This window comes from Anolis sagrei, chromosome 2 (genome assembly GCF_037176765.1).
Source record: "Anolis sagrei isolate rAnoSag1 chromosome 2, rAnoSag1.mat, whole genome shotgun sequence".
Classification (NCBI taxonomy): domain Eukaryota; kingdom Metazoa; phylum Chordata; class Lepidosauria; order Squamata; family Dactyloidae; genus Anolis; species Anolis sagrei.
In genome coordinates, this window is record NC_090022.1 from 39,309,922 (window position 1) to 39,333,314 (window position 23,393).

Sequence of the window (23,393 nt, forward strand, 5' to 3'; positions counted from 1 at the left end):
TAGAACTAAGAGCGAGTGAACATAGATCAAATTAAGCCCTGGAGGGTACTAAAAAGAATAGTGTTGGTTGACAGCATCTATGCAGAGCACAGAAAGTAGGTGTTACTCTTTTCCAATGTTTATTTTTGTGTTGCTGAAAATACTCAGAATGCTGCTAGTTCATGTTCAACACAGAGAGTCCCACTTGTCAAACCAAGTCTGTTTGGTAGGTTTTTTTTCCCCGCAACAGACTTCCAAGGCTCTCCCTCCCTTCTCTTTTAACCTGAGACCAAACCTGCTTGCCCTGTAATTCTAAATACTAATCACCAGGCATTGCTCCTCTGAGACCATACAAGAAGAGAAAGGAAGACTGAAAAGACAGCAAGCTTGCTAGCATAGCAGAAGAGCTTGCCTTTCTTCCCTTCTTATTTCCTCTAGGCCATTTGAAGACTATTTGGAGTGCTTTTGTGAAATTAGCTTAGAGATCTTCATTCAACCTCAATGGACACCAGCCCTTATAATGCTGGCACTTACAGTGTAATCCAGTCTGACAAATGCTGCTTGAGAAAGAGGCCAAGAACTAAGCAAGCCCTGTTCCTCTTCTAGACACAGCAAGAAGTCCAGGACAGTGGCAAGAATTTTTAGCGTATGAACTGCTTGATTCTACAAACTAGCATCCCACAATTTCTTCAAAATATGTGTGTATATACACACACACAGAGCAAGAGAGAGAAGGAAGAAAGATCATCTAACTTGTAGGAACAATCCAATATTCAAAGATTCACTGGCACTGTAATAAGGCATTTTGTACTTAAGTAAATTAAAAGTACTGTTGTGAAATCAATCATCAATGGGTCTTATACCAGAAGAAAGTTGGAGTATAAATTAAATAAACAAATTAAAAATGTCTAAAAATTCTTTCTCTTAGCTTACTCCAACCTGTTGTGATATATATTTTTTCTTTACCTACTGAAAACCATCAACTTTGTCCTATTTAGTGGCAGACCGAAAAGGGTGTTTCTGGAGTAAGGCAAAAACCAAATAATTGCGGCAATGGCAAGGAGAAGGCCTTAGAAGATATTCAAAAAGAGGCTGGATCTACACCTATATCTCAAGAGCTGATCCCAGATTATCTGCTTTAAATTGGATTATATGAGTCTACACTGCAATCACTAACACGGAACTTGGATGTTAATAGGCTGTTTGAGGGATCACACAGCTGAATAAAATCCCACATTTTCTGCTTTGAACTGGAATATATGGCAGTGTGGACTCAGATAACCAACTTCAAAGCAGATATTGTGGGATTTTTTGCCTTGATATTCTGCATTATATGGCTGTGTGGAAGGGCCCTTAGAGGCAACATGATCAGGGCCTGTTTATACATTTCTGAGGGTGACTGAGGACCAAGAAGAGGACCAAGATATTTAGCAGATGGGAGACTGGATATGATCTTGTAGAACTCCTCTTTTTAAATCAGTGATAAAACAGGAAACCAACGAAGTGACAAGGACAAGTCTGGGTACCATGTGGATGCAAGTCCTGTCCCAAAGGATCAGGTACAGTAATATGAAACATTAAAGCATTCATCAAGGTCAGCTAGAGTTCTAACTGGCTTTTCAAGGTTTCCCTCAAACTCTGATATGTACTGAAGCTTTGTATGCTTCAAGAATCACTAAGGATGATTCAAAGACACACAATGAATCAGCCACTTCTTCTCCTTATAAGCAGAGCTTGGCAACCATACACCTGCCCCATTTTGCTTGGAGACTCTATAACAGCAGTTCTCAACCCGGGGTCCCCAGATGTTTTTGGCCTACAACTCCAAGAAATTCCAGCCAGTTGACCAGCTGGAGACCCCAAGTTGAGAACTACTGCTCTACAAACTATGATGTACCAAACAAGAACTAACCTACTCACCCATAAAGCAAAAGAACAGTAGACATAGGGTCAGCCAAGCCCCTTTCCCATCATCTCACAGATTGCATCACAGAAGAGAGGATGCATGGAAGACCATAATATATTTCAGATGTATGGAACAACAACTTCATAAAGGAAGGTAAAGGTGAGGGAAAATATGAAAGTCTGTTATTTATGGGTACATGAAGAGAGCTCACTGCCATTTCTTCACATGCAGGTGACTGATGCAGCCATCAGCACTGCTGGTTATATGTGAGAAAAACGACTGGTGCCAATGAAAATCAGCTACTGTATTGGCTTAGAGTATTTATGCAACCTTACAGCCCTAAGCTGCCCACCTTAACTTTCTCCTTCAAATCCACTTACACCATGAAAGAAATATAAAACACAGAACTAACCTTTAAAAAAAAAGGATTCATAGTTATTTTGTGAACATCATACAGGTTTCTCCTAAGACAGCATGATCTTGACCCTAGATAACAGAACTGATGTGCAGCAGCTAGTCACTTAATATTATAGACAAGGTGATATAATACATGCACTGGAAGTGACGGGCAATTCCAAGCTCCAGAGACAGGGAAAGATTCTGAAAGCAAGTCCATCTATTCAATTTGTACCTGCCCACCCAATGTATAATCCCTTTTGTGTGCATGTCACTTTGTTGTAATTTGATGTAATCAGGTAAAACATGCAACATTTCCTCAAAGGATATGATATGTGTGTGTGTGTATTTATCTTTGTATATGTATATATGAACATACACCTTCCTATACACACACATATATAAAAACAAAAATACACACACACAATTTCCCTTTTTGATAGTAATTTAGTTCATAGGGTTTTTCTTCACAGAAAAATTACTTAACATTTTGTCAAGCTATCATTAAAAAGAAGCACACTTTACTTAATAAGGTTCATAAGAACAGTGTTTAGAAAAAGAAAGGGGTGTCTGCATTAGATTTAACATGGTTGCAAACTCCGCATGTTCACTGCAAACACTTAACAGCCAATGGGGTGACAGCACAACCACTCTGCCAGAATTGTGCTCCAAAGTCAGCATCCATCCTTCCACAAGGTTGCAAGTATTTCTCATTTATGCAAGCACCTAGCTGATGTGTTTAAAAGAAAAGAAAACAACATTTTCCATGAAGGTGGGGAACCAAGTACAATTGTAATATATCTAGTTTAAGCCCCAAGTGGTTAGCAATATTATCTGTGGAAACATTCCACTGGTAGAGTATACAAAACAGCAGATTAATTTTCAGCTGAGAACCATGTGAATTTTCAGAAAACCAAAGCCACAAATCTCAAAAAAAGTTGACTCACTTAAGCTTTTCTTTTTTCAACTTAAAATGACACATAATTTCCTCTTATTAAAAACTAGAAAAAACACTTTTATTATTTTCCACATATCCTTCTATTAGCCACAAAGAAAACAGAGTTTGGTCACATGTTTATTTGCTTGAGCTACTCCCTTTCCCTTCTGATAAATAATCAGTCTGCCATCCAGAAAAAACAAAATCAGTGAGCTGGGAAATCTGATGGTCATCAAACAGAGTGAGATACTAAGAAAGGCAGCAGGCCACTGTTCCCACAGTATGTTTTGCTGGCCTGCACCTACACTAACATCTGAGTAAATAACTTCAGTCACTCTTTCCATTTTCCCTATGCAGTTAATCTTGCTGTAAAACAAACAGTCCTCAAGACAAATGTTGTTGTTGTTTCCCACTGTACATTTTTAAATATTCTAAAAAGAGCATTTTCAAAAATGCATACAGGCATCTGAATTGTTCAGGATCAGTTGCACTCGCAGCTTGCCACAACACAAAGCTTATTTTGTCTGTTTATGTTCCAGAAGCTCCTCTTCCTAGAAGTTTCAAGACTTAATAGTTCCCATTTTTCAAAGCATTCCAAAGGATACTCCCCACCAACTATACACTTTCCATTTCTTTCTATCCTTTCTGCTTCTGAGATGGCAGCTTGTAATGAATGAACAAAAAGTTGCTTATCAGCAGGGCCATGTGGGGGGGGGGGGGGGGGTCAAGGGTTCACCCCCTCCAAACGTGTCAGGTTAAAAGAACACACCCTGATTTACTCATGAATTGGTTAACCAGTTAAAATACATAAGTAAAGCAGGTTTTTTTTTAACCTGACACATTTCTGGGGGGGGGGGGGCGGGGTTGGACCCTTAACACATACACACACCCACATCCCTGCTTATCAGTATTAGTAGACTTTGATAAAACTATGTTAAGACATCAATAAAAAAACCTATACAATTTATTAAACCATGTGAACACAAACAAAAAAGAAGAAATGGAACAGGAGTGGTAACATGACTGACAGATATTAATCAAGACTATCTGTGGACTGTGCCAGGTTTCACAGATATTACAGAGACTGAAAATCTGAAGAAAAGCCTCTGACATGAAAGTTAACAGCCCTTTGCAAGCACAAGTCTTCCTCGCCTATTCCTCCCCCCTTTTCTTTCTGCAGAACCAAAAAGTCTAGACAACAGTCATACAAAAGAGATAACACCTATGCTTGTCTCAGCAGCCTGGATTTTATTAGGACTCAATCTGTACAAATATTAACAAGACTGATTCACAAAGGCAAAGACAATCGCGAGGAAAGGATGCTTCTAAAGAAAGGCACCGACCCCATTCAAACTCCCTCCCTTTTGCCGCCGTTTCTTCTAAACTTAAGCCAATGACAGGACAACACAGACACACATATCAAAACAAAGCACATCAGGTTCGTACACATGTTCACACTGAAAACCATTTCTCCTTACATAAGTGACAACCCAGGGCTTCTCCGGATACACATTTGAAAAGCTACAGAGGACAGGAGGAGGGAGACTTAGCAGAAGCCAGCTTTCATTTCATCTTGTTTCTTTGCCCAACAAGGCAGTAAACAACATGAATCATCTTATTTTGCTGTAAAGCCTCGGCAATTAAATTTTCCTACAGCAAAAGAATGCCTCGGCAAGCAAGACAGCAAGTTAAAAGTTCACTGCGGCGACACGTTGTGCCCCCCCATTCCCCCCCCCCCAAACATTAAACAGAGAATATGGAGAGTTTAACAGAGCACGCTCTTACTGTCTTTCCCTAGTTTGCCGTCTTCTTGCTGAAGATGTGTTCTGGCTGTTTCTCTGAAGCAGGGGGTTGAAGAATGGTTAAAAGATGTTTGAATAAACAGGAAGTGCTGTGCAGCTGAAGCACACACTGAAGGGAAAACACACTGGAGGACTGCCCTTTGTAGGCAACAACGGGAGGCTTCCCTCCACAGTAGCAACGTCTGCTTTTATGAAATGACAAAGAAACCACAAGAATTTAAGCAATTTTCCCCCATCTGCAAGGCGGAAAGATCAACTGGAACTTGCAGGTAATTTCAAAGTTGTGTTCAACACTCCACCAAAATTTACATTAATTCTACCTTATTAAAGCAGCTGGCCTACATGCAAAAATCATATATAACTAGACAAAACAGTGGCCAATGCATCTTAGCTATGCTGCTAGGCAAATTCTTTATTTGTACATAGTTTTGGATAGCTTGTTTTTCACACTCTCAGTGGTACCCACGCGCTTATGTCAATAAATGTCTGTTAAGGTTGGCCAGACTTCACAGTAATTATTCAAATTCCTTCATAACATTTTCCCCCCTTTAAAATAAATTACACTTTGAGGCTTAAGATCTCAGGAGTGTGCATTCAATATGTTCTGCCAGATACATTCTCTTTCTACATTTTCCTTTCAGATACTAAAATAAAATACCTATTTAAATCCAGATGACTAAGTAAGCTGTGTTCCCTTCATTCCTTGTCCTGCTTCCCCTCCCTCGCCTTCAATTATCAAAGTCCAGTCTTTTGACGTACAAGAGAAATGACAGAGATATTGTCAAGGAAAGTAAACTGGGGCTGGCATGTGAAGGCAGCTCGTAAAGAGATGAACAGCAGAAAGACCATATTCAGTTAGAGTACTTTTCTTTCCCCGGTTCGCTTTCTCTCTCTCATTCTTTTTTTTAAAGGAACAAGATCCTTTAGAAAATATATTGCTGTTTTGCACTGTGCGACAACCACTGATATTTGTTATTTAGCATATACTCTTGGACTGCCTGTCATTCCGGGTGCTAATGCTCAGCTAAAATAACTCATTGGGAGCTGTCAGTGGGATGTTTACACAGGACCCAATCTTTTCTTCATACAAGGATTTTTTATATATATACTGGAATTCATCTTCTTTTGATCTCACATTCAAAGCAACAGCAGCTTGATAGACATGCAAGTCTGAAAGCAAATCCAGACGCTGAAGATAAACCGCCAGAGTATGACAGGCAGGAGCATCTAAAGCTTATAAAAATGAAGAGAACAGCATGTCGTCTGAGTATTACAATAGCAGAAATCAAGAGACATATTAGGTGGAACTGATCAGCCACAAAAACCATTCAAAAGGCAGATCATAGAAACAGAAAGACGAGGCTGGGAGGGGGAATACAGAATGGGAAAGATCTGCTTTAAAGAGGCATCACCTTCTAAGTGCCACAGCTTTCTGCTCCTGGCATGGAACATGAATGAAATTGAGGGTTTCTTGTAAAAGGCCTTTACTAACTCAGCAGTTCTCACCTTTAGCTCAACAGTTAATCTTTTAATTAGACTTCTCAATTATGTAGGCTAAACATTTTTTTTTAAAAAAAGAGCAGTAATTCTGGTGCTTCACTTCTCTCCTGTAGATGTCCTGGAATAGTTATCTCTGAGTGTGATCCAGGAGCCCCTGGTGGCTCAATGGGTTAAACCCTTGTGCCGGCAGGACTGAAAACTAAAAGGTTGGAGGTTTGAATCTGGGGAGAGAACGGATGATCTCCCTCTGTCAGCTCCAGTTCCGCATGTGGGGACATGAGAGAAGCCTCCCACAAGGATGGTAAAACATCAGAACATCCGGGCGTCCCTTGGGCAACGTCCTTGCAGACAGCCAATTCTCTCACACCAGAAGCGACTTGCAGTTTCTCAAGTAGCTTCTGACATGAACATTGTGATCCAAAGTATAGTTAAGCCTGTTCAAAAGCCCCCAAATTCCAATGCGGCCTAGAGTACAGCTACCTTCCTTCAACATAGTAAGAAACTGGAGTGAAGCACACAGATTCAACTCATTAATTGCAGAAAAGGCCTGGGAATGCCACCCATTTATGTTTCCAGGCCCTCAAGAGCTCCACTTCTTCAAAATTGGTTGGCAATCTGATTAGCTGTTGGATTTTTCTTGCCATCGCTAAGAGACCCTAGTTTGTTAGAGGATATTACTTAAATTGGACTATCCCCGAGACAGTTAAATACCAGAGGAGAAAACACTTATGTGGAAATGATCACTAAAACTTTCTTGAGGAAAATCCATACATTTTTAATTCCTCCCCCTCCCCATAAGCCTCTTACTTTAATTGAAGTTGCTGAATATAATGAAAAAGTAATTCTCAAACAATTTTGTACTTAGGGATGTTTGTTAACAAACACCGAATGAACAGGCAGTGTTGGGTGAAAGGGCAGCAGAATTCTACATTATAATTTAGCCTGTGGTTATTTCTGATTAAGAACACCCTCTGGGACAGCAAAGCAAGATCTTCTTTTGCGGCAAGCACAGCTCTTCCATTTAACCTCTTCTGCATAATAAACCAACAGGAAAACTGTGAATTTTAAAGCTGCATTAAAACAATTTAAAGTGTTGTAATCAGTTGTGTTGTGCTTTCTGGGGAGAAACACCAACCCAATCAAACAAACAAGACACACTCCTCTTCACAGGTAATCCCCTCACCTCCAAACTGTAAATATTAAAGGAAAAATACATCCCAGACTCTAAAACTGTTATAAGAAAGTCACCTTCTGTCATGCTTATGTAGCTATCTAATGAGCTAAAGGCTGATTATTTATCTTTAAACTGTACTAGTTTAATCTTTTAAGGTCACCACTAATCTGCTTCAACCTTTTTAAAAAATAACAGCTTTTAAGACTTACCGCTAGAACTCACTAAACCTGGGGCTGAATGTCATTGGAACTGAAGCTTTTACCAGAAGGAGCTAACTGTGCAATGTAAACACTGAGCACAAATCCTCCTGCAAATGAGAAGCAAACTAAGGTCTGCATGCTGTGAATTGAGTTGTCAAATAAGGCCAATCTAACATCATTCTCAAGAAATAAATAATTATCATCACAAAGCCATTTCACCACCCTTATTTTCTTTAGCACGTGACTGAGTCTAGATACTGCTCCAGGCAATAATAATTTCATCACTCCAATTGCATTACTGTGTTGTGCGAGGGAGAAAAAACAAACTGTTGACCAGTATGATTCCCAAGAACTTTTCTTTTTTCTTTTTACCTTCAGACTTTTTTGTGGACTTGAATGTCACCATGGACCTTGAATGTGAAATAGCTTCAAGTTAACAGCTTTAATTGCTTGAAGATGTGCAGGCAGGTGAAACCTGATCCTTCTGGCCACTTGGAGACCAGGAACAACAGGAGAATGTTTACATAGTGGGTTTGAATTTAATAGACAGTTGAGCTGGGTTTTAGACAGCTAACAAAAATACAGCTAAGAGGTGATTTCTTAATGTAGCTCTCTTTTATTCAACAACACAAAATATTTAAATGTAGTTATAAAGATGAAACCCTAAAAGCCAAGGTTATCTGTCTTCTTGAAGCAGTACAGGCTATCATGCACCTTACCCTCTGCAAAACAGCAAAGGCACATCACATGTCACATCTATATGGGAAACAAACTGTAGGAACTTGAACCTGAAAATGAGAATGTTTCATTTCTAATGCTTTTGGATAAGTTAAAATGTATAGCATCATTTAGCTATTTTACCTGAAAACATCAGTAAAATGTCATAAACATTTGGTCCCAATTATGTATTTTGATTCTTGTTCTTGTTGCTATTATCAATAGATGAATAGAAAGAAGGAAGCTCTGCTTATAGTACGTTAGATCATGATGATATAGCATAAATAATATTTCCCCAAATAGGATATAGTGTGCACTCCAGATCTGTGGGGGTTTGATTCCAGGACTCCCCCCCCCCCTCAAAAAAAGATGCTAATTCAATTGCAGCAACCTGTACATGATACTTTAGTGCATCTATCTTAATGTTGCCACCATTTTATTTCATGGTTAGTAAGAGCTCCAGAGCTATCGGCAGGTACATGTCTCTCCCTTGGCTCTCCTCTCAGCCCAGGGACGCGGTGGCCCACCATGTCCCCAGCCTGAGAGCAAAAGGGAAACATGTGGCAGGCAAGAGATCTGGAAATCTCTCTTCCCTGGCTGTCCTATCAGCCTGGGGAGGGGGCAGCTTGCCATGTCCCCAGCCTGAGAGGAAAATCCAGGCCACCACGTCCACATGCGGAGAGGAGGGCTGAGGCAGACGAAGGGCGGGAAAAAGAGCCCTAGAGGCCACAACCAGACCTGGTTTTGCCCATGCCTGATCTACAGCCTGCAGATTTGGAAAGTCCACTGTATCTTATAGTCTAGAGTGCAGTCATAATGTCACTGGAAGGCTGTCTACAGGCAACAAAACAAAAAGTGATTTTGAGAGTGGCAATGATAGCTGCTTGGTCTGTCATCGGAACTTTACACAGTCCACCAAAAATACATAGCTTTGGTCAACAGTGACAATATAATCATCATCTTCTTCTTCATTTATATCCCACCCTATTTCCCAGTAGGGACCATATAGAATGTCTAAAATTTATGAGATTAAAGCCTATAACATTTCAAACTTACAACTTACAGCAGTGAAAAGAGTATTTTGCACATGCAAAGCCATGCTAGATTTGATCCAGTTTTTCTCCTGCTATCAGTAACATTTCCCAGGGGAGGTCTACCGGTGAAAAATAAGAAATGATATTTTCCCATCATCCCCTCCTTCTGCAGCTTCCAATGCTAATATCCCATACCCTCTATAGAAGATTGGGGATAGAAAACCATAGTGGGGGAGAATTCATGAATGCCATTTTCCATTATGTCCATGGAATTTCTCTCCAGATTAAGAAGCCTATCACATAGTGAAGATGTCCTTCTGCTTGTGGAAGGCAATTTCTAGAACCATCTTATTTTTTCTGTGATCCCACTTATAGAAAAAGATAGCCCAGGCACACTAAAAATTTGTTTAAGGTTAAACTACATATCACTCAAAACAACCTTACTGAAAGAGTTAGGCAGGTATTGAGAAAATGTGTCACTTCTTCGTAAGAGATATATGAAGAATTCAATTTCAGTCTGACTAACTTGTATCAGACTACACTTCCAGACTGGTAGCAACCCATAAACAATCTCAGAAACTTCATGTTGATTGAGCCTAATATGTATCTGGGAAAAATAGGCATATTTCAAAAACATGGATAGAAAAATGTGTAGTGTACATTACAAACTTGTGCCAAATAGTACTAAAACAAGTTTTACTAATTGAAGTTCATGAAATATATGCAAATATAAACTGTGCATAACTCTCAATATACACAGTGAAAACTGCTCAAAACAGAATGAAAAAACATGATGAGACAGGACCTGGACTAGACACAGATATAGGAACAGAAAGATTTCTGGAGGTGTGAACTTTATACATGCATACATCCCAGTCTTCTGTGCAGATGTCAGATAGATATTGGAATATGATAATATGCTATTGTAAAAGGCTGGAGAAACACAGGGCCCTTCCACACAGCCCTGTATCCCAGAATATCAAGGCAGAAAATCCCATAATATCTGCCTTGAACTGGGTTATTTGAGTCCACATTCAGATAATGAGGGATTTTCTGCCTTGATATTCTGGGATATAGGGCTGTGTGGAAGGGCCCCCAGAGAGATTAATATTTTTTGTTTGTAGTCATGCTCTGGAAACTGGTACCTGTGACTATTGTTACTGGGAAGTAAAAGGACTAGAAGAATCTCAATCACAGTATCAAAGACACTTTTAGCATCACATGTAGCTGTAATTTTTCCTCATGATTGAGAACAAGAAGATAGACAATTGGATAGATAGAATATCAGTGGGATTTTCTCAGCCCCATGAGAAACAGAAATAGAAGAGAAATCAATCTTTGTGGTAATTCTGCAGCATGCATAACACTATGCAGCAAAGCATGAAAAATAGCTTTATATAGACCACACTCTGTGTATCAGAACTGGGTTCACCACAATTCTGGTGTTCCATAATGGTTCTAATTTAACAGACATGGCTACCTACTATGAAAGTTTGGTGAAGACCTAGGATTCTCCAACTGTGTGCATCTATGATCAGTGGTTCTCAGCCTGTGGGTCCCCAGGTGTTTTGGCCTACTGTTAGGATTTCTGGGAGTTGAAGGCCAAAACATCTGGGCAGCCACAGGTTGAGAACCACTCGTCTATGTGCTTTCAAGTTGCCTGTCAACTTATTATGAACCCAGTTCCTTTCTCTGATATATAACCTAAATACCCTTTCCTAAACTGTATATCCCAGGATTCCACAGGATGTTGTCATGACAGTTAAAGTGGAATCATAGCGCTATAAATATAGTGTGTGAAAGAGTCCACTATGAAACAATGGGGTGAAGATGAGAATATTACAAATGGGAGGGATTGTACTTTTTTCAGGTCTGCATTCCTAATCTGTTTCTTTGAAACACTTTTGCTTCTGGGAAGCTCTAATATCAGTATGTTTGGGTGGAGACAAACAAGTTTCTTTCCAGCAGAAAGCCTTTGGCTATAGGAGAACTCAGGATTCAGTCTTCCCCAACCCTAGGGTATTTTGAGATATCCAACTTCATAGGAATTCAGCCTCAGATCTGAATCTAAAATAAAGGTTTGCCTTCATTATGTCCAAATTATCACAAAGAACAGTAGAATCATGACCAAAGAAAAACAAAGCAATTTCTAAGAAGCAGCCAAGTACTAAAATGTACTAAATTTTTACTAAAAGTACTAAAAGAAGTGGCGGCACAACCTACATTGGGAAAAAATCATCCCTTAATCTGACCATGCTCGGAACCCCCCCCCCCCCCTTGGGAGTTGAGAAGGACAGGATATACATTTCTGAAATAAAATAAATAAATAAACTAAAGACCAGTGTCAAATTTGCCATGTATTAGTAAAATTCTGGAACAGGTTGTGGCCAGACAACTTTAGGGGTTCTTGGATGAAGCAGATTTTTTGTCCCATTTCAGTCTGGCTTCAGGCTGAGTCACCTTGGTCTTTGGTCACCTTGGTGGATGATCAACATGGAGAACTAGATAAGGGGAGTTCTCCTGGACCTCTCAGTGTCTTTCGATACCACCGACCATGGTATCCTTTTGGAGCGTCTAACAAGTATGGGGCTGAGAGGCACTGTTTTGTAGTGGTTCCAGTCCTTTCTCATAGATTGCAGCCAGAAGCTGGTATTGGGGGAGTACTGCTCAACGCCGCAGGGATCATTACTTTCCCCAATGTTCTTTAACATCTACAATAAACCCCCTGGTAGAGATCATCTAGAGTTTTGGAGTTGGGTGTCATTTGTTCACAGGTGATGCCCAACTCTACTACTCCTTTCCACCAGACCTCGCCAAGGAAGTCATGCTGCGCCTGAACCAGTGCCTGGAGGCGATAATGGGCTGGATTCGGGTGAACAAATTGAAAATGCATCCAGATAAGATGGAAGTACTATTGGTCTCGTGTAAGTCAGATCTGGGAATCGGGTTACAACTGGAACTGGATGGATCACACGTCCCCTTAAAGCTCAGACTTGCAGTTTGGGGATGATTCTGGATTCTTCCTTAAATGTGGAAGCGCAGGTGGTGGAGGTTACTAACTTAAACTGCTGCGCCAACTGCCGCTGTTCCTGGAAAAATCTGACCTATCCACAGTGGTACACGCCCAACTTGTGTACCACTGACCGGCAGCTAGACTGTTGTCGGGAGCAAACATAAGAGAACACGCCACTCCACTCCTTAAATAGCTGCACTGGCTCCCTATTAGTTTCCAGGCCTGATTCAAAGTGCTGGTGTTGATCTTTAAATCCCTACACAACATTGGTTCAGATTACTTGAAAGACAGAGTTCCTCGGTATACCCCGGGGAGATCTCTTAAGTCCAGTGAGGAATTGTTAGCCTCCTCTAATATTCGAGACACTACATATGAAGAGTGCTAGAGAAGGTCCTTTTCAGGAGTGGCTCCCTTCCTCTAGAATGTCCTGCCAGATGAGATTAGATCTGTATCCTCTCTACTAACATTTAGAAAATGCCTTAATACTTTTCTGTCCAAGGAAGCCTTAGGAGGAGCATAATTCAAGGATACCAAGGCAGCCTATGGGTTTGCTTTATACCTTCAACTCCCAGAAATCCTAATAGCAGGGAAACTGGCTGGGATTTATGGGAGTTGTCGGTCAAAGCAAATGGGAACACACAGGTTGAGAACCACTGCTTTATACAATTAGCTTAGTATCATTTATTGTATTGTACTTTATTAGTTTACAGTATGTCGAATATTTATGGTTTTAACTTGGTCTTAACTTGTATATTGTATGTTTCATTGGTGACAGTCGCCTTGGGCATTTGAGTGGGGAAAGGTGGGGTATAAATTACTTACATAAAGGTATATTCATAATATTAAAACAAAAACAAAAACTGAATTAGAACTATCATTGTCAAAACATAGAGAAACAATTTCAATTTTTCTTCTTCCATTTTTTTTAATCATCACCTGACCTATATAATTTTTTTTGTGTTAACTAAAGCATTGTTTTAATTTTGGAGAGAGAAAAATCATCCAGGAAGTAAACTGTGGCTCTAGCAAACACTTTGCTCAGATCCAACCCAAGACATTTTGCTGCCTGAGGAGGGAAATCGAGATGCACTCCTTTCCAGTTCATATACAGGCATGGACTGGCACCTAAATCTCACTTTGTTTCTGGCAATGGGATAGCATTCTCCACCTCAGGCAGCATCCTGGTTTAGAGGCCCAAGGACAGGATGTGGGATAAATGGATGGAAGAATCTGAGATTCAAAAGGGACAAGAGGGAGGCTGCCCTGTCCTTCCCTGGCATCTGCCACCGGATTCAGTTGCCACACAGAAGAGTGTTGAGCCCTGCCTGATTATTTCAAGTCAATATTATCACACACATGACAAGAGCGAGAAAAAACAAGAAAGTGAGAGGCTTCTTTGAAAGGATTGCCAGTAGTGGCTGAAGGATTTTCCCCTCTGGTTCTTCTTCCTTTCCTCTTGTTGGCAACGGAAAGGGTTCAGCTTCGAAAAAACAGTGTCAATTTAAAGATTTAGTATAAACTAACTCAAGCCTGTGGGAGGAACACTAAGTGGAAAAGGTAAACATAGTCCTCCCAAGTAGTTCCTTTCTAAGCTATACACACAGTCCGTGCCTGGTACCACAGGCTGCCCTGCACATTGAGAAGGTCAGCTAAGCTATGCTAAACTGACAGGTTCCGTTTACAGCGGGGCCAGCACTTTGTTTGGATATACTGGCCTTGGTCACCACCAGCTTAACAACAGATGGCTCGAAAACTTTCATTATGTTGCACAGGGCTAAACTGCAAACAATCACTGGAAAACTGTGAAAAATTTAACTCTCTCCCAACCAAACAGGAAAAAAATGGCAAGGAAATAGCAAAAGGCAGGCAGAAAGAGGGAAGGGCAGCGCTTATTAAAACCAGCAAAATTGACAGTGTCTGCTTTTCAATTAATTACAGTGAGATGTCATGATTAATCACATTTCTACATGATCCACTGGATGCACTCTAATAGGAGCCGAGCAATCGTGAGCCTCCCTAAGGACTCATCCAGACGGCAGCTTCTGTATTCCTCGACCGGGACAGTAACATGCAAACAGGAGTGTGGGAAGCCTCCAAGACAAGGACTAGTTTCCTTTCTGGTTCAACATACCCTGCATAATTTTGGTCTCACAAGATGTACAGGCTAATATAGACTAACAGAGATTCAAAGAACTGAAATAATGGTCCTAGCTCCAAAAATAAGAGCTGCTGTGATAAACAGTGAGGTAAACCAGATCACAGCTGATTTTGCATCTTTGAGAGTAACATACACAGGCAATACAATGCATGAAGACTTATATCCATTATAGTGGAACTCAACTGCTCAACAACAGTATTAACAAAATTATTTCCAAGGCAAAAGATTAGACCGTAAACCTCTTAAATATTTATTTTTCATATTTATATACTGCCTTGGCCCCAAGGAGCTCAGTATATTTTACTGACAACAGCATTTTATGGTAAGTCAGGCTGTGAATGTGCAGGACAAAACTCCCCGGAATGCTTCATGACTGAGGAAAGACCTGAACTCAGGTCTCACTCATCCAAGTCAATCTCTTGAAAACATGCCACACATCCTAGCAGATGCTTTCACCAGCTACAAAAACCACAGGCGCAAAGCTCTGCCTGTTCTGCCTTTATCTTATGAGGACCTTAGGGGGGGAAAATTGATATTTGACCATGTCCATTTTATTCCAAGATATCATTCTGGAAACCAAATCATGTTGAAAGATTATAAATCTTACCTTTAGGGAAAATTATGACAAACTAGCATTCTAAGCAAGGGGGGGGGGGGAATCCAAGACTCCTGGCTTCCTTACAAAAAAATAAAAAAACCCAACTATTTAAAGCAGTATTTCTCAACTATGGTGTCAGAGGGGGTCATCAAAGACCATTAGGAAACACAGTGTTTTCTGTTTGCCTTGGGGGTTCTGTGTGGGAAGTTTGGCCCAACTCTATCATTGGTGGGGTTTAGAATGCTCTTTGATTGTAGGTGAACTATAAATCCCAGCAACTACAACTCCTAAATGTCAATGTCTATTTTCCCCAAACTCCACCAAATTTGGGCATATTGAGTATTCGTGCCAAGTTTGATCCAGTTCCATCATGGTTTGAGTCCACAGTGCTCTCTGGATATAGATGAACTGCAACTCCAAAACTCAAGGCCAATGCTCATCAAACCCTTCCAGTGTTTTCTGTTAGCCATGGGAATTCTTTGTGCCAAGTTTGTTTCAATTTCATCGTTGGTGGAATTCAGAATGCTCTTTGATTGTAGGTTAACTATAAATCCCAGCCACTACAACTCCCAAATGACAAAATTAATCCCCCATCCCCCAACCCCATCAGTATTCAAATTTGGGCATATCAGGGATTTATGCCAAATTTAGTCCAGTGAATGAAAATACATTCTGCATATCGGATAACTACATTACGATTCATGACAGTAGCAAAATTACAGTTATGAAGTAGCAACAAAAATAATTTTATGGTTGGGGGTCACCACAACATGAGGAGCTGTATTAAGGGGTTGTGGCATTAGGAAGGTTGAGAACTAGGCTTGTTTGATTTTTTAAAAATGGTTCAAAACTCGCTTCGGATGTAGGGTCGCTGGTGGTTCGATTTGGAATTCAATTCCAATTTTTTTTGGAAAAAAATTGGAACTTTCCAAAATTTCTGAAACTTCAGAATACTTCATTAAAAGGAGACACCTATGCGCAAGGAGCCCCCGGTGGTGCAGTGGGTTAAAGCCCTGTGCTGGCAGGACTGAAGACCAACAGGTCGCAGGTTCGAATCCGGGGAGAGGCAGATGAGCTCCCTCTATCAGCTCCAGCTCTTCATGCGGGAACATGAGAAAAGCCTCCCACAAGGATGATAAAAACATCAAATCATCCAGGCATCCCCTGGGCAACGTCCTTGCAGACGGCCAATTCTCTCACACCAGAAGTGACTTGCTCCTGACACGACAAAAAAAAAAAAAAAACCTATGCGCAGTAGAAAAAATGCAGTGAAGGCGATACATTCGCTGGAGGGCATGTCGCTTTCCCCTCCTCCTCCTCCTCCTCCGCATTAACAGGTGAGGCAGGCCTGGAGTGGAAGAGCCCCTCAAGTTAGGCTGAAGCCCCTCCGGAGCTGCTTTGGTTGGCTCCCGCTGCCGAGCTTCAGCCTGACGAGGGGCTCTTCAACGCCAGGCCTGCCTCAGCTGCCAATGAAACCCTGTAAAATGAGCTTACCCGGGGACAGGCTTCTCCCCTTGTGATCCACCTTAAATCCGTCCCCATTCGACCCCCCAAGATGTCTTCCCCGTCGGGTTTTCTGGAGACATTTCCAGCCCCGAAATTATACATGGAGGTGTAACCAAAAGGCAGCCTAATCCTTTAGCAAGGTTGGAGACAAATTTGACTGAAAAGGCGGAGAGAAAGTGGGGACAGACTGGGGCCAGGCTTTGGGTGCCTTTTCACCTATCTTTGGCAACTTTGGCTCAATGTGACATTTCCCAAAACAGGGGAAGGAAGGGAGGAAAGAAAAGAAAAGGAAAGGAAAGGAAAGGAAAGGGAGGGAGGGTAAAGAAAGGAAAGGAAAGAGTAAGGGAAAGAAGAAGGGAAGAAAGTGAAGGAAAGGAAGAAAGTGAATGAAGGAAATAATAAAAAGAATTGAGTTAGGGAAAGAAGAAGGGAAGGGCAGGAAAGAAGGTGAAGGAAGGGAAGAAAGTGAATGAAAGAAGGAAAAGAAAGGAAAGGAGAAAAGGATAGGAGTAAGGGAAGGGGAAAAGGAAATGAGGAGAAGGAAAGGAAGAAGGTGAAGGGAGGAAAGAAGGAAAAGAAAGGAAATGATAAGAGGAACGAGAAAGGGAGGGGAAGAAGGCTGGGCTTCAGCCTTCTTCAACTCTTCTCCTTGGCTGTTAATGCGGAGGAAGAGGAGGAGAAGCCTGGCCGTTCCTTCTACTAATGTAAAGTGCCTTTAATAGATGCGTTTATCAGGTCTTCTTGAGGTAGCGTGGCTCATAGTACGCTTATTTTGTTTTTCATAGGGCCCTTCCACACAGCCATATAACCCATTATATCAAGGCAGAAAATCCCACAATATCTGTTTTTAACTGGGTTATCTGAGTCCACATTGTCATATATTTAAGTTCAAAGCAGAAAATGTGGATTTTATGTTTCCCCAAAGAAATTATTAGATAAAGAGATTTCTTGTTTCCAAAAGTACAACTTGAAACCCCAAGCAGAGAAAGAGTGCTCCAAAGTGGAGTTTTGTTTTTCCCCAAGGAAATGATTAGCAGATTATAGGAGATTTCTTGTTCCCAAAAGTACGTGTAACCCACACAGACAAAGGGGGTTCCTTAGTTGCATTTTGTATGGTTCCCCAAGGAAATTATTTGTTCCCAACCCTGTCCTTCCCTTGCTAAGGAGTGGCGTGGCAACTTTCCCACCCAAGCAGCCTGCCCTAGTCCCTTTCCCTTCGCGTCCCCAGCTGGCAATGAGCCCATGAGGCATGCGTGCCGTGCCGCATCCCCGCTCCTCCTCACATGGTTTCCCCCCATTGGTTGGAGGCAAGAATCCCAGCATGCAAGCTGCTGCTTGCCTCCAAATGCTGGGTCTTTTCCGATTCACTTTCTGAGTCGGAACACTTTCTGAGGCGACAGCGGCTTCAAAATGGCAAGGATACTTCCGGGTTCCCAAACCGCTTCAAAATTGCTTCAAAAAGGAATTTGATCTGAATTTAATCTGAATTATGAAGATTCCAACTAGACCTAACCATGCCTATTGAGAACCACTGCTTTAAAGGATGGTTGGTCACCTGTGTACTCTACCCATTCTTTCTACAAGGCTGCTGCCAACTACTGCCATTTGGAGGCAAGGGGGAAATGCCAAATAATATAACCACCAGATTCAAATGTGATTCAACCAAATCTGTATATAATTTAAATATTCATTACTTTGATTTGATTCATATGCACCCTAATATTGTCTAATGCTCCAAGGCGGGTTATAAATGCACCTTGTGAAGTTTAATTCAATTGCCATTCTTATATATGTCTCATCACAGGCAACATGCTCTAGTGTTATTCAAAAAACCGAACAAATCTGTTTTTCCACAAATGTATTTTAGAAGCAAGTCTTTCCTGTTATTGAAAGAAAATTGTGTTTATTACTCCTTTAGCATAGTGTAAACTCATAAACGTCAACAGAGAGTACAAGGAAAACTGTCAACTAAATATTGTTTCCTTCATGAGCTGCTCTTCCAAGTCAATTACGCCTTTCAACTTCTGGGGCATTGTATGATAAACTGGCAGTAAAAATCATTCACATTAATATACCATGGTGCCTTGCCTGCAAAAGGTAATTAAAGAAGTAAATGACTCATAAGAATAGACATATTAGCTGCAAAATGAAAGGCAACTGAGCTGCCACATGAAAATATGTACCATTAAGATACTGCATTTTCATATTCCTGTAATCAGCTTCAGTAGACTAATGCTTATTTAATCCAGTTCTCCACTAAGTCCATCAACAACTGTTTTTTGCTGTTTTCTCCTTGACTGAACATTATGTGTGCAGGTTTGGAATAAATACTGCAATGAGATTTTTGCATACTCAATTGAAGAACTGGTTTTCACATTTTAAAAAGGGAGAAAAAAGAAATGGAACTATTCCTTCCCCTGTATTTTTCATTCTATTTAGACGAGCAGATGAAGTTTAACAGCAAAAACATTTTGTAGTCAGACAGGTTCTTAATTTTGTAGTTTTCTGATTTCTAACACTATTAACATAGATGAGAATTCAGCCATGCTTCCTTTTGCTAATTCCTACCACCCCTTCATTTACGAAGCATTTTGTTACATTAACAAGTTCTTTCATTAGAGCTAGAAAAATAACAGCGATTTATTCTAACTCATTGTCCAAGCTCATAACTGAGATAGCATGGAGAAATCATGTACACATATATGCAGCAACATTCTAGAGGGACTGCAAAAGCACTGGGGACATGGCCCTACACAACACTGAAAGAGCAACCCTATTAATTCTAACATAGTACCAAAGACAAGTCCTATTTTGTTGCTGTTTATTTGTTCAGTCACTTCTGACTTGTGGCCTCATGGATCAGCCCACGTCAGAGTTTCCTGCCAGCCATGGCCACCCCCTTCAAGGTCAAGCCAGTCACTTCAAGGATAACATCCATCCATCTTGCCTTTGGTTGGCCCCTCTTCCTTTTTCCTTCCATTTTCCCCAGCATCATTCTCTTCTCCAAGCTTTCCAGTCTTCTCATCATGTGGCCAAAGTACTTCATTTTTACCTCTAATATCCCCCCTCCAGTGAGAAGTCGGGCATTATTTCCTGAAGTATGGACTGATTTGATCTTTTCGCAGTCCAAGGCACTCTCAGAACACCACACTTCAAATGATGATTGTGGCTTTGGACTGTATTCAAAACATCTGAAAGGGAACCAACCATGCTGTTTACTCTTGCCATAAACTATAAAGATTTGAGTATGGTGGGGTATGTATGAAATTATGCATTCGTTCATGAAAGTAATATGTTTCCAAACACTGCAAGCCATTTCATATTCAACTGGCGACTGAGGTTCTTCACATCTCCTTGCATCACAGAATGCTTTCCCTTCTGGTCTTGCATATACAGTGGGCCAATGGTATCCTCTGGGGTTTGATTCTAGGTCCCCAATGATACCAAAATCCATTTATACTTGAGTCACATTATATACAATGGCATAGTAAGATGGTGTCCCTCATATGAAACAGCAAACAGGTCTAACAAGTGCCAGAGAGAATTTATGAAATAGTGGGAGTATGCATCAGTGTAACATTCAGTACATGTCAATGCCAAGGTTTGCTTTTGGGAATTTTCAACTATACTTTCAACTATACTTTAAGTATAGGTTTCAACTATACTTTAAGTAAAGGAAATACATACAGTGTGCACACATGCATGATTGTAGGTAGCAAGTGGTAGATATTTGAATATAAGTGGGAGATGCCAAGCCTAGATTAATAAAACTAGGATCTCTAATGATGTTCTTATAAATTACACAACTGACATGACAGGGATGAGAAAACAGGTAAAATGAAATTACACCTGCACGTCACTCTAGGAGGGGAATCAGTCTGCAGACCAGAGTGAAAAGAATCAGTAAAAAAGAATATAAAATTTGGGATACCATAGGCAATCTGATTTTTTTAAAGTTTTGAATGAATTCAGGTTTCTGAAAAATTGTTTCAGTTCTGCCTTCCCAATTAAGAAACAGTATTATCAACACTGGTTTTTCTACTTGTCTCTCTGTAATGCAGACAGGGAGCATTCATCACTAGGTAATTTAACCACAATATAAGAATGGGAGGATATATTTTATCTGCAAACAAAGAAAACCTTTTGCATCAATGGCACAATAATTTCTTTTCACTTTTAAAGCATAAAAGCTAAGATCAATACTAGTCAACAGTCAAAAAAGTGTATTTTCGTTGCAAAGACAATGAAGGAGCCATGTTACCTAAAGTTTTCAAATGTACTTGAATTAAGAGGGAGGGCATTATTCAAATATATGAAATCACTTTAGTACAGTGGTTCTTAACCTGGGGTCCCCAGATGTTTTTGGCCTACAACTCTCAGAAATCCCAGCCAGTTTATCAGCTGTTAGGATTTCTGGGAGTTGAAGGCCAAAAACATCTGGGGACCCAAGGTTGAGAACCACTGCCTTAGTAGCTAAAATAGAAACTATGATTAACGTGGACTTTTATATAGAAATCTTTAAATGTATCTACTTCAGTTGAAATAAAAAATCAATGAAAGTGCATTGAACTTGGATTTCTGTATATTTTTTAATTTTCACAAAACTTTCGTTTCCACATTTTGGGAGGGAAACTATAAATTATAAACAATTTTCAGACTGGAGTAAATTTGCATATATGTCTTGAAACAAAGAAAAATCGCACACTTTCTTAAGTGGTTACTCCTAGACAGGCACAAAAGCTACTTTTTCTTACATTAGATGTCTTGGACACAAAGACCACACAAGATTAGCTCTTGGAAAAGTAAAGGCAGGTAGATATGAATGTTCCTAATGCTACTTATTAGCACCAAAAAATCTGATCTCACAACCAAATACTATGGCAATTAACTGACATATAACTAAGTTAGGTAAAATTATTTGACAACAAAGATTTGGGGGCTCCTCCTCATCACAGAGAGAAGTAACCATGATGGGGTGCCGCAGCAGTCTGTCCTGATACCAGGGGTACTCAACATCTTTTCCAGTAACATGGACGATGGAATAGAGGGCATGTTTATCAAAACTACAGATGAGATCAACTTATGATGTATAGCTAATGCTCCAGAGGACAGGATCAGAATTCAAAATGGCTTTAATAGATTAGAGAGCTGTGTCAAAACTAACAAAAAGAATGTCTACAGTGAGAAATGCAAGGTATTACACTTAAGCAGAACAAAGGAATTGAACAGACACCTGTCTTGAAAACAGTACATATGAAAGGGATCTAGGAGTCTTAGTATGTAGACCATATGCTGAACATGGGTCCTAGAATCACAAAGGCTTTTTTTAGCTGCTTTTTTAGGCAGCTAAAAAAACCTATGTGATTCTAGGCTACATCAACAAGAAGACGGCCACTTTGAGTCTCCTTCGGGAGAGATAAAGCAGGGTACAAATAAACATAATAATAATAATAATAATAATAATAATAATAATAATAATGTGTTGTGATCAAAATTCATAGTCCCGCACTATTCTGCTTTGGTCAGACCTCACCTGGAATACTGTGTCCAGTTCTGGGCACCATAATTCAAGAAGGATATTGACAAGCTAGAACGTGTCCAGAAAAGGGTGACCAAAATGATCAAAGTTTGGAAGCCAAGCCATATGAGTTAAGACAGAGGGAACTGGGTATATTTAGCCTGAAGAGGATAAGGTTGAGAGGGGACATGATAGCCATGTTTAAATATTTGAAAGGATGTCACACTGAGGAGTGGGGGGGAAGCTAGTTTTGGAGGCCAGGGTATGGACAATGGATTCAAATTGTAAGAAAAGACATTCCACCTAAACATTGTGGGCAAGAGAGGAAATAATGGTAACAGAGATGGACTTGCATTGCTTTTATGCTACAAGTGCATTGCGATACTCTTGAGCAGAGTGTAAGAATAAAACAGCATGCAGCTATTTATTTTGCAACACTGGGAAATGTTCTCTAAATGAAGATTGATAACAAAAATAAATTTCAAAATGTAATCGAATTTCTACCTATATGAATGGTCTAGTCCTATGCATTAGTAGTCTATACAATGCAAGCTATTTTAAAAATTGAGGCTCAGCCATTATTTATATTGTATTGTTATTTTTCCATTTGAGCAGGCATCACTGGAAGCCCACAATGAATGAGGTCTTGTCCCTTTTTTCCAATTAAGAAACCAAGATTGTAGTATGCAAGACACAGAAAGTCGCTGCCTACAGAAGGCATCTAAATACACAAGAATCCTTCTAATTACCTTAAAGTGGGATTTTTGATATCTATGAATATAATAGGATCAAGAACTTTGAATACTTGCAACATCAGTTACAAATAAGCTTTTAATAAACATTGTAATATATTCTCTTCCACACCCTATCCCCCCCCCCCACAAAAATGGAAACTTGTGGATATCACTTCTAACATGTTTTGCAATTATCATGTTTGTACTTGCATAATGAAAAT

The 23,393-nt window shown here is 40.2% G+C and overlaps 1 protein-coding gene across 15 annotated transcripts in view; it reads right to left on the reverse strand.

Annotated features, from left to right (window-relative positions):
- Positions 1-23,393, reverse strand: part of FOXP1 (forkhead box P1) — a 612,918-nt gene that overhangs the window by 188,576 nt on the left and 400,949 nt on the right. Inside the window, exon 1 of one of the 15 annotated variants that reach the window (XM_067463469.1) lies at positions 5,004-5,147. The exons of the other annotated variants lie outside the window; for them this stretch is intronic. The gene's annotated coding sequence lies outside the window, so the exon portion shown is untranslated. Of the gene's footprint in view, positions 1-5,003; positions 5,148-23,393 lie in introns of those variants that run through there. 15 annotated transcript variants of the gene reach the window in all.